Genomic DNA, 12,457 nt, shown 5'->3' with positions numbered 1-12,457 from the left:
CCTCTTATTCACGCTGTTACTGATCCCGCTCCTCAGCTGTTGCAAGCGGTGTAGCTCCATTAACTTACCTGGCTCTCTGCCATTATACCCACTGACTGTCTGGTTCGTGACATTCAGTACTCGAGTAGCATAAACCAAATGCTTCTTTCTAGCTCCAGTGAATTTAAGGGGGTGCCCCTGTTCTCTAGTGATAGCTGTAGAGTGGCTAGTGACCCTTTCTCCGTTAAATCCAGCATTGGTGCATTTGGCCAGGAAAAGCTGCTACTTAAAAACACTGAGATGCATTGCAGAACCCACTGTGATCACTAAGATTTCACTAATTATCCAGATAATTTTCTGGACTGAAACCTGTGATGCAAAGCCACTTCTGTTAAATGCTCCTGAGCCTTTCACCTGGCAGCCGGGTGTCTCTTGGAGGTTGGGGTGGGGTTTTTTGAGACGCGTACAGGATGAGGAGACGGAGGACGCGCCTGCTGGGCTCGGCAGTGTTGCGGAGGGGCCGCAATGACTGACAGGCTGCCCTGGCTCAGTTATCACAGTGCTGATGCTGTCTCTTGTAAAGGTACAGTACTGTGATAACTGAAGGATGGCAGCCATCTGAGCTTCACGGGGCCCCGCGCCACCAGTTCTCCGCGTCCCGGGGACTGACGGACTGATGTATGTACAGCGCGGCATCCTGCTGAAGCGGAGCGTACTCAAATGTACCCCTTTGCAGAAAAGTCAAAGGTTAAGAAAACTTATGTTTTATTTGAATAAAATACTATATTTTGTTGAGATTTTGCCTGTTAATTGACTGTTTTGCCTGGGAAGATCTTCCAGAAATGCTGTGCTCTGGGAATCTTCAAAAATGGTTCAGAAAGCGTGGTGGAGTATGAAGTAGTGGGTCAGTGGGTAATACTTGGTACCAGAATGAATAGAAATTACTCCGTAGCAATATGGAAAATAAAGCCCTTTTTAGGTACTTTTTAATACTTCTTATTAAAGATAACAGTCTTGGCTAACTCGTCTCCCAAGTCATTTGCCACGTGTCTCAATACATGGAAATAGCTGGTGGGACACAGGTTATGTCACAGTCTGGGCTGCACTGGGGTGATGCAGCCCTTGGCACCAAGCGCGGTGCATTACTAGTGATGCAGCTGGTACGGCCCCTTGCAGGGTTTGCCTGGGGCTTCTCCACCCTGCTAAGTGGGAGACTGCAAATTTCCCGGGTAATTTTTGTACCAATTTCATCAATCTACCTGGAAAGACCAAGGTTTTTCAGGGAACCTGCTCTTGGCTGAAGCTACTATCTGTGATTTTTGTGCCATGTGAATTAAAGTGTGCCGGGAGGCTGAGGGTTTATCTGTCCCTGCTTGGTGGCTCTGCGTGGGTGCTGGGTGTGGGAGCGTAGAGCCGGGCTATAGTACTGGGACATGACGGCAGAGGGGGCCCTGTGGGCCAGGTTGTGTTGGGAAGTGAAATCTGAGTGGGGTTTTGCATAAAATAAGCAGAGACTTGCAGATGTGTTAGTGCAGTGCCTGTTCCCCAGATCTTCCCCCCCGAAGGCATACAGCCCTCTGGCAGCGGAGGCTGGAGGCTGATACAACAATTTCCAGAGGTCACAATTTATTCTTGATACCGACGTTAAGTGGTCATTAACCCAGCAGTGTTTAGAAAACTTTCTTCTGGACTGGATGATTCATGACTGTCCAGAGTCTTGCCCTGTGCTTCCCTGCACAGTCCTGGCTGCTGCTCACTGCTCTGGGGTGAGGACGGGGATTAGCTACACCAGCGATCTGCTCCAAGAAGGCAATTACACGGTTTGTGTTATTTTTCTGATCTTCTTTACTGGAAAGCGTTTCTGCCAGACCGTGCTGCTGGCGATGTCTGTGGGCCCAGACGGGGCTGGTGCTGTACAGCCGTGATGGAACATTTTGCCAGCGTGCGTCATTTGAACGGGGGAAATTATTACTGGTGTTACGATAACGGCTTGAGTCTGTTTCTGGAGGAGGACTCTATTGTACTAGAAACTCTGCAAATGATAAAAAAGACATCCTGCTACCAAGAGTTTAAGTTCTAGACAGATTAAAATCTGAGCAGAATCAACCCTCGGCTTCCTCTCTGCCTCTTTCCAAAGCCTGCAGGGACCCCTCGACCTGGGCAGGAGTCCCGAAAAGGAGAGGTGGTCATCTCCTCCGGTGCAGCGGCTGCAGCCATCCCCAGCTGCACGACAGCAACACGCCTGCAATCCTCCTTCATGTGCTGTGCCACGTCTTGGTCACGGGATGAACGGGAGGGAAGAGGGGCTGTGGGATCTTGGGGGTGGGAGCATTTGTGGGCTGCAGGCTGGCCGAGCCTGGGTTTCATCTCTTTTTAGCTATTTTTGCTGTTGTTTTAGGAGCCGGTGGGTGCTCGGGGAATGTGCATCCCCTTTCCTGGGAGAAGGCAACTGTCAGCGGGGTGTGGAGCTGAAGTAGCGGGGCGTTCAGGCAGGTCCTCCCGGTGCTGCCCCAAGCTTTGGGTGTTCGCTGATGAATACAGAGCTGCGGGTGCTAACTTGTACTAGAAACCCAAAAGTTCTTGTCCTTCCCATGGGAAGTAAGATAACTGCTCAGAGGCAGATACGAGGTTTGTTATGGACCAGGTCCAAGGAATAAGGTTCCTCACCTCCCGAGCCTTGGGTCAGATTTGAGGGTTAATGACCAACCCGGCTCGTTTAGTGGGACGTGCAGCAGAGCTGGTCGCTGTGCACTGCAGGACGTGTCAGGTACTGGTGAAGGAGAGAGCAAAGAGCCTGTTCGAATGACATGTGCCTCTGGCTTCAGACCGTGATTCTTGTTTCCTGTTACAACAAGTACAGCTTTGAGCTCTGGCATGGGACAGGAACTGAAACACTGTCTGTGCCTGAAAACAACACCTCTGCGATCAGATTTACTGGGAGCCTTTATCTCTCTCTAGCTCAGCGGACACAGAGTCCATCTCTTTTTCCTGTAGCTTCCTACTGATATCGTAATGGGACAGACTTATAAATACTGGTGGGTTTGCTATGTCTAAATATTGCTACACGCGAACAATGCAACTATCAAGTCTTTTTTGGCAGTGGAGCACTTCCTCCCACGAACTGCGTTAAAGCAAGATGTAAACAACATGCATACAGTGATCATCGCATCACTTTCTGCTCAAAAATAAGGTCTCCGAGGATCATCCGTTTTCTGATAAAACTTTCTGTAATTTATGGGTTTGATCCCAAGGCAAAGCAGTTTTCTAGTGACACATCTCAGCTGTCATTCCAGATGGATTTGTTCTAACCCAGTGGTTCTCAGGCTTTTTCATCAGGAAAGTCCCTTTTCCCATCTGGAGGCCGTTGCCTTCCCGTCCACATTTTGCATGAGAAGAACAGCAGTTCTGCTCCTGCGACATCTCCTTGGGGCTGCGAGGCTGCAGACAAGAACGGCTGTTCTGTTCCTGGCTCTCATCCACAAATCATCCTTTTAAGGGTCGAAGTTTCTGCTCCGAGCAAGCTGGCCAGCTGCTATCGGCTTCTGACAGCAGCGGGATAAAAGACCTCCATTGTCTGCTAGTGCTTAGCCTTGAAACCGTATGAAGATGTTGCCTTTCCCCAAAATGCTTTTTTTTATTTTTAAGTGTGACTTCTATTACTGTTCAGCGTGAAGCGTCAGTATCAAAAAGCCTCATTTTAGTTGTACTGAAATGAAAAGAATCCTTCCCAACAGAGTTTCAAGTATGCAGGCGTCATTTCAAAGTCCAGCAGCGCCCCATATGAATCAGACTGCGTTTTAATTACTGTTCATTCAAACCATCTCTGGCTAGCGCAGACCACTTGAACTTTAATCCAGGCCTTCTTGATTAAACATCTTTACAAATGAGGTAGCCTAATTGCAACGTCCCGATACGTGCAAATATTAGACGTACCAGAATGTAACAATGACGAACTCGGTTTTAGGTCAGGTTAAGTAATTTCTGACTGGGAGCCTGGAGTTGTTGGACAAAGTAGAATGAAGAAACGAAGCTGATGAAGACTCTGGTGAAGTCTGTTTGCGTGATCAGGAATGTTACCAGCTCAGCCATGCAACGTTATTTTTCGCCAGGTGTGGAGGTATCTTCTTGGCATACCAGCTTCAAAAACTGCTCAGTTAGGGCACTTTGCCTGCAAAATTTCATGAGCTTAAGGAGAATTCGACATTATTCATTCATTACAAATATGCTCAGCTCAACTGAGGTAATATTTTCACTTTCTTAGTAGAATTGGATCGATGTGTTAGAGCTGCGTTCCCGCTCTAGCTATTCTCAGTGGAGTGCTGTGATTACGTTCTCGCTCCTGTTTCCAGGTGAGGGGTCCTTTTCCGCTGAGCGCAGACGCTGTGCAGTAACAGTAATGGCAATTACACATGCCTCTAACCAGGAAAAGTTGTCCCCAGGACTATTGTGTGAACAGAGTGTGACACGATCATTTCTCCTTGCTGCATAAAATATTTCTGACTGTATCTCACATTTTGGAGATACCTGCTAGCTGAGTTGTTGGATAATATGCAAGCCCTGTGTTTTTGTCGGTAGTTTGATTCACAAAGGCACACTGTGACTTTAATTGATGTCTGATTTGGACAAAAGTACTCATCAGGAACTGAATGTTTCAGTGTGGTACAGCATCAAAGTGACTGCTATCATTTCTGTATTTCGGCAGATGATAAAGTCAAGATTGTACAACTTGGTACGTAATTTGCTCTTCAGAACGTTTCGCAGGAGGAGGAGAGGGGCACAGAGGTTTGTGTGGATTGACATACTCTTACACGAGATTGTGCATTTATCTTGCGGTAACATTACAAGCTTTCTGGGAGCAAATGCTGCTGGAGCCAGGGAAAAGACCCCTCTTGCTTCAGACCTGTTCTTCAGATCATAGGTGAAATTCTGGTCCCACGCCCAAGTTCCTCATTGACTTCAAGATGACGAGAGCTGCGCTCAGTCGGGGTTTTTGATACACAGGGATGTGCATCTGATACTGGAAAAAGCCTCATTCAACTGGAGCAGAAAACAGGGAAAAAAAGAGGGGTGATGCTGTTTGGGACGGAAACAGCTCTTGGTTTGGGTGGTCACCTGAATCCTCTCAAATCAGGCACCGCAGCCTCAAACATAGCTCAGGTCGTGTCAATGCCCAGCACTGTGCACGCACCAGTCTTTTTAAATTAAGGGAAACTCGTCAAGATTTGGTGCTCTGCTGCTGGTCAGTCCTGCTGAGGGAGCACAGCAGTTACGGCGTGGCAGCTTGCGGGGCAGGACGGGTGGAGAGGGCAGGTGGTTATCGGCGCTCCCTCTGCCACACTTTGCTGCCTCCTCCCTACGGTGAATGTGAGAGCTTGCTATCGACTGCCCTCCATTTTAATTAACTCCAGAAGCAGGCAAAGCGCAGTGAATAATTCAACAGAGACATGTGTTTAAACATTTGCACAAGCTTCAGATTCTTCCTGCCTAAAAATAAGTCTGTGAGAGAGCAAACGATTCCTGTTCGAGGTGTCGGCGGATAGACAGCAGAGCCACGGCCCCCATCCCAAGGCCATCGTGTTGCTCCACCCAAGAAGGCACCATCCACGGGTCTCATCCTTGCTGCTGGGACCAACCTGGGGCTGATGGTGGTGGAAAGTTCAAGGAAATGAGTCAAGGGCTGCACACACCAGGGCAGCACCAGCACAGGTGGGTTTGGGCTGGCGGTAGCAAAGGGCTTGTAGCAAAGAGCCCTGGAGAAAGGGCTGGTAGGGGAGTCGGTGAGGTCTGGACATCAGCAGTTTTAATTATTACTCTGCAGTTACAGGGGTAACTGTTTTCCATAACTGGGGGTCTCACCTCTTGAAGAGAGAGAGTACGACTTTAACAAAAACACAGAAAAATGTGAACGCACAGCTGCCCTTTAGGGTCAGTGGTTTGGAGCACCAGAGCTGCAGCAATCCTTCCAGAAGGAAGCGGATGAGGAGGAGTCAGTACCTTTCCCGTGGAAGCGCGCTGATAAAGGCTGCGCTGGTTTAGATGGGCACAGAACAGCAGAGACAACGTGAGAGGCTCCATGCCAATGTTCCTGATGTGTGCCCAGGATTACCTGCTGATTTGGTGTACTTCATATACAAGAAATTTCTTGAACCGTGTTGGCTTCATGTTCCCAGGGTGATAAAAATGTCGCATGTTTGTTTTAGAAAAATTTCCACCCCGTGCAGAACAACAATGTCTCAAGACAGCACGTGATGCTGCCCCTCCAGCATCCAAAGCCTTGCTGCGTTCTGCAGTGCTCCAGGGGACTCTGAAAATTAAAATTTCCAGAGGCTTATTGCTAATGAAGCCTAATTAATTTTGGATGTAAATGTGACATGCTGCTGCAGTTGCATTTGCATCCCCATTAAAGGAAAACTCATTTTAATCGTAATCAACAGTGCGTGTTTTGTCTGAAAATTATTAGAGGAACACAGTATCTATTTAGTTCCTTCTTAATCTAAGGATTTTTCACTTTTTCACCCCTTTAACTCAGCTAAGTTAAAGGAAACACACCACAACCTTTTAAAACGATTGCATGAAATACAGCGTGTTTCACTTAAAGAGGAAATGAAGAAAAACAAGTGTTACATAAAATGGGAGAAAAATCCTACACTGCTTTTTCGCCTCCGTAGGTTTCATGGAATGAAGCAGAATCAGCTATTTTCACCAGGTTTTTGTATTGCAACCTGAATGCTCTCGGTGCATTTGAAACCCATAGCTAACAATAACCAAATGCACCGTAACAATCATCCTCTTACTGTAGACCGTGCCATTTAAACGCAACCTGGGGCGACGGTGACCAGCCTGAACCTCGCCTTTCCCTGTCCCTAAGATCACTGGCATCTTTCAGTTCTCTCTTCCCCTACACCTTCGCAACAGCCACACGGTCCTGCCAAATCCACGATGCACGTCATTAAACGGCACAGCCCGACAAAGGCAAAGACTGGGGCACTAAGCTCCTGACGGTGATATTGCTCATCTTTAATGGGCTTGGGAAAAAGTCCACATTTTTCCAGATCTGGAGTTTGTTTGCTATCTCGTTCATATTTCTGAACCCTCTGTGCCATTGTGAGCAACACCCCTCCTGGAAACCTGACCTTAATTCTCTATCTCTCTATGACAGAGGGAGGGGGAATACAGCAAACGCCACAGAAAAATGCTGCTTTATAATGTAGACCAAGGAAATGTAGTTTCCAAAAGTATACATGAGAAAACCAGCAGCAACAGAACGTGCTTTGGAAGTTGTCCAAGCAAGGCTGTGTATCCTGGCTGCTAGTAATTCATTAAAGATTTTAGAAATGCTGCGTGCTCCAGGTTACGTGCGTTCTCCCAAAAGAGACGGGGCACCTGGTCTCGGATGCTGGACACTGACCCGAGAAACGCCCCCAGCCATGTCAACAAGCTCTGTGATCTGTGGACCATGAGGGATGTGAATCAATGTTGTGTATCGTTACGGAAAGCCGAATGCTTGGGTGATAAACGTGGCATTTCCAATCCTAAAACATTTAATTATTGCTCTGGTTGAGGTCACTGCTCTGCTTCATCCCTCCCACCAGCAGAGACATCTCCAGTTCCAGTTAGTGCTAGATTTGTCCTTATAAAAGCCAACTGTTGTGCATGTAGCTTTTTCTGGGTTTTATATATATTTATGGAGCTAGTATATAAGCAAGCACGTCTAGCTTTAGTGGTGTGGCTGGCGGGCAGCCAGGCTGCAAGTGGGTACCTGTGAACTGTGCCAGCACCAAACTCATCCTTCTGGAGACAGCCATGCTGGAAAGCAGATGAGCTGAAGAAAATGCATTTCAGGTTTTGGACAGTATTGCTTTGTCTTTGCGTATTGTCTGCTTTAAGCACAATAAAAAGGTGCTCACCGAATGAGTCTGACTTCAGGGGAGGGGGGAATCAGAAGCGGGATTTGGAGCTGGCCACCATCACCACCACCACTGTCACCACCATCACCACCATCCCCACCGCTATCCCCACCACTACCACACTGCTCCATTAAGTCTCAGAGCAGCGATGGCTGAGCCAAGAAGCCAGATTTAGGCTGCACTGGTTGCAGTGTGCCAGCTGCTCGGCCGCGGGCACTGGTGTAACTCCATCTTTGCAGCTGCTCTACAGCTCTTTACACAACCCCAGTTTCTGCTTTGCAACAGGTAAACCTAAGGTGTATTTTTCAGCAGAGAAATCTGGAAAAAAATGGAAATAATGCTGTTGGTTCAGTTTGTTAAGAGGACAATGAAGAACCAGAAATCTGGCAACCGGAAAAAAACAGACGATGAAGGCAAGCAGCAACACGAATGTGCCTGATGCAGGACACAGACACGGCGGCAGTGTCTTCACACTCCTGAGCTTGGAGCAAAGCAAGTGAGCTCCAGCCCCCTGGCCAGGGAAGTCGGGAAATGGAGCTACGTTTTACACCTCCTACACACCACTCTGCCAGCTCGCTTCAGCCCTGTGCAGGAAATCCCCCCGCAGCTTGGCTTGCAGCAGCAGCTGCCACGGCACCTTCAGAACAAGGACTGCTATGGATGGACAAAATGTAATCCTTTTTTTTGGAAAGTAAATTTCAACTACTGAGATGAAGTACCACTCCTTCCCCAAACTGAGATTATTAGAAACCCCACTTAGCTTAAAAAAAACGGTTGAGCACCATATTTACAAGTAGTTCATTATGGAGAAGCAATTCACACATTCCTGATGTCTCAAAATAAATTCTCTCACTTGCTTTTCCAAGCAGAGACAAGCACTCTGAAAACAGTGTCACAAACACGGTTTCACGCATGCGAGCACAGGAAGTTTAAGATAAATTCAGCAACAGATCAGATGAAAGAACTTGTGCACTTGCATATCTATTTATACAGCTCCTGTGGCGAGTCCCACCCCATCACTGCAGCATCCGGGGGCCTCGCAGTCTCCAAGATATTGTATGGGGACAGCATACAGCGCTCTCCGCTTTGCCGATGGGGAGGCATGGCAGGGAGGAGGCTGCAGGGTGAATGCAGGGCACCCACCGGATGGTTTGGAGCACCTAAAGTTGTCACTGCGTGACCCCCTTTGCCTGGTCCAACTCTGCACTGACCGTCAGCCCAGTCCTCCTGCTCCTCCTGGCTTGGCATCCTGGCTGCTCCCAGCGCTCCGGCCGCAGGGTGAACCAAACCCAGCACGGGTCCAGCTGAGAACTGCTTCTGCTCTCGGTGTCGGAAAAAATGAGTGAAAAAACCAGTTTTGTTGATCTTGAGGAAAAAATGCTCGACTTGCTCTCCTTTGTAACTCCTACTTTTTTTCCTGGAGATAAAAATGGCAGAATGTTTCTCTTTCAGGAAAAAAAAATAAAAAAAAAAATTCTAATTTGAGCAGCACCGAACATGGCCTGACACTCTGCGGAAGCACACAAGAGCACAGAGAATGAGTCTCACAATACCTTCTAATACTTTAACAGTTTAAGGAATTGCTGACACTGAAAGTCAGCGGCCCATTTTACACATTACATAGCACCTGTGACTTCATTACCTCCTCCTGATTTTCGCTAGTAAGTATGAGAAGAACCAGGCCCCAGAAGTACTGCCAGGAACAAATCAATGACAAACTGCAACAACTGAGATGATAGTGTTAAATCACAGTTACGTAAAGGTCCAGTCAGCCCCAAGCTGATGGCCTCAGTGATTTAAAGCGCTTGATCGTATACAGGGCTGCTCAGTGCAGCTTGAAGTGCCATGAAAAAAATCTTTCTAAACACTTAGACTGTTTAAAGTAGTGTGAAAACATCACCATTTCAGAGGCAAAGGTGAAGTTTGGATTCTGGAAGCTTAAAGAGCAAACTGCAGAGCAGGCAAGTAAGGGATAATTTGTGCATCCTTCCCTACCTCTTATTTAAAGAAGGCTACAAGAGAGAATATGTTCGAATTTAGTTTGATTTTTAACTCACGGATACCAAGACAGTCAAGCCTAGTCATCTGTATGTTGCCATTTTTTTTGGTGGAGGATATCAGCGCATCCTGGAAGTTGCAAAATAAAGAAGTATGTAGGATAGAAAATAATTCTGCTGTCACTGCACCCCAGTATAGTACTTAGAAGAAAAATTTATATTGCATCACAGGCCTTTTCTGCAGCTCTTTGCAAGCCTATTCACTTTGTAAGCAAGAAAACATGTTCAGCTACAAAGACATGGGATTAATTACTTAGAGAAAACTACTTTAAAGGTTTTAATACCAAATTACATCCTTCCCATAGGACGGTATGCTGTGGTAAAAGCAGACCGCTTTGGGGATAGGTTGGAAATCCTGCCCTGTTATTAACATAGTTCTTGGAGTAATTTTTAGAAGCACATTGATTTCATCCCAGTTGTATGTCAGAGAACAACTAGTAGAAATCAGCAGACACCAGCACCCTGAAATTAAGGAGCAAAAGCAAGAAGCTCACGTTGCAGACAGGACTAGGAGACTGAACACGCAATTTCTGTAAGACTTTCAGTGCCGTAGGAGCCTGGCCCCATTTTTTTAAAGTGAGGCGTGTGAGCATGTGAGAATTTAATTCTCGCTGAAGGACGTAGCCTTCGGGAGCCTGGGTCATTCCTGGACATGGTCTTGGGCTCTGGGCACCGATTTAGATGGAGGCAGAGGTAAAGCTGCTCTTCCCTGAGCTGCGGCAGCCGCAGGCAGGCCCAGGCTAAGCCCCTTATGCAATCCTTCCGTCACAGCCGCCTCCTCGGCTTTGCTTTGATTTGCAGCTCTGAGCTTCAGGATTTAAGGACATTCGCAGCATCAGTTGCTGTGCTGGGAAACGAGCCCTGCCTGTAAAGCACAAATAATAAAGATCTGGTATGTTACTGGGCATGAAAACGCACCGAGAAAAACGGATTTTGTCATTATAAAGGTAAAGCTGGAAAGGGCTAGCAAGAATGAAAGCTCATCAAGGGACGCACAGCCCCTGCAGGCAGATTATGGGGGACAGGGAACAAGGCAGCAAGAAAAGGTCAGGCCTGAGAACCATGGCACGGCCACACGCCTCTGCAGGGTTTGTCCTCTCTCCTTCCAACCTCAGGCTCTTTTCTAACTTGAGTGAAGATGACCAGGGTGATGGAAACAGAGCAAGACGCCAGCGCTTTCCCACGTGCCCACGAAGCGCAGTCGATCCAGACCCAACCGTGCCTTGTGGCTGGGGAAAAAGGCTTAACACGGTGCAAGACCATCCAAATTACGCTCCGCTGTTCCTCGACAGCTGTGGAAATGGGTGGGGAAGAGCTGGCTTGTCTCCTCTTGGGAGAGGGGAAAAAATAATCAACGATTATCTACCTATACTTTGTAAACTACAACCACCCGGACGTGCACGCATGTGCATTCACACGCAATCAGTCCCTGTCTCCCAGCTCCCGTGCGGGAGATGAAAAGCTTTGGGTTGGTTTTCTGGCGAATAGGTTCAAAAGTCAGGATGACTGAGGCAGAAGGCAGATGTATCAGCCCTGTATCGGCGCAGTCTATAAACACTGCGTAATGGCAAATGGACTTGCGCGCCCATGTGCTGCCGTGCGTGAGAAGACCTTGACAAAAAGATGTTATCAGTCTGCTCCGATTAGTCTGAATTACGTGAAAGTACCATCACATCGAACGTGGGCACGTTTAACAGGGCTTTTTGGGTTTGATGACCGATTCGGCTATGAGGACAATTCCCTCAAAGGCCAGCAGCAGAGCGGCTCTTCTTTCAGAAGAAAATGCCAAATACGTGTGCGTGTGCGTGAAAGGGGGAATCACTTTATCGAACTGAATAATTTTCTTGCTGATATTACTTCCCCTTTTGCTGTTTCCTGTGACTTAGAGAAGAGTTTGAAACGGCAATGAAGAAACCGCTTTTCTGTGCAGACGGGAGGATTGTGCGTGTTTCCTCCTTTTGGTGTGAACGCCAAGTTGCGTATACCGGCTCATTCACGTCTGCGTGAGGCTGGAGATAGGGTTGTAGGTTTTTTAAAGGTGATCCAAATACACCAGTGGCTCAGTCCGCGCCACGGCGGACACTGGACATCGGGGAGACGCCAGCAATGGCCTCGGCACTGAGGTGACGACAACCCCGCAACTCCAGCACCAATACGTGTTGGCTGAAGGGCCTTTTTACCTATCGTTAAGCCCAGGGTGCTGACCTCCCACCCCTCCCGCTAAAGGCTTTATCTCACTTTACACCAGCCAAGAGGCAGAGCCATTGTAAACCCCCTCCCCTTCTCCCTGACCGGGCTCCGGACACACCGCTGCGGCCTGGGCAGGGCCGCCCCCGCCGGGGCTCGACGGCCTCTGAGGGCCCGACCTGCCTCCCGCCGCCCACCCGGGCGCAAGTCCTCTCGGCGGCGGAGCGGTGCCCCCACACCTCGCAGCCACCCGCCGCCGCCGCCGCCCCCTCAGCCCGGGCGGCCGGAGGCTGGAGGCGGCCGCGGCGCGACACCACCCCCCGGGCG

The sequence above is a fragment of the Grus americana genome, chromosome 8 (genome assembly GCF_028858705.1).
Source record: "Grus americana isolate bGruAme1 chromosome 8, bGruAme1.mat, whole genome shotgun sequence".
Lineage (NCBI taxonomy): Eukaryota > Metazoa > Chordata > Aves > Gruiformes > Gruidae > Grus > Grus americana.
Note: the sequence above shows the minus strand (reverse complement) of the source record.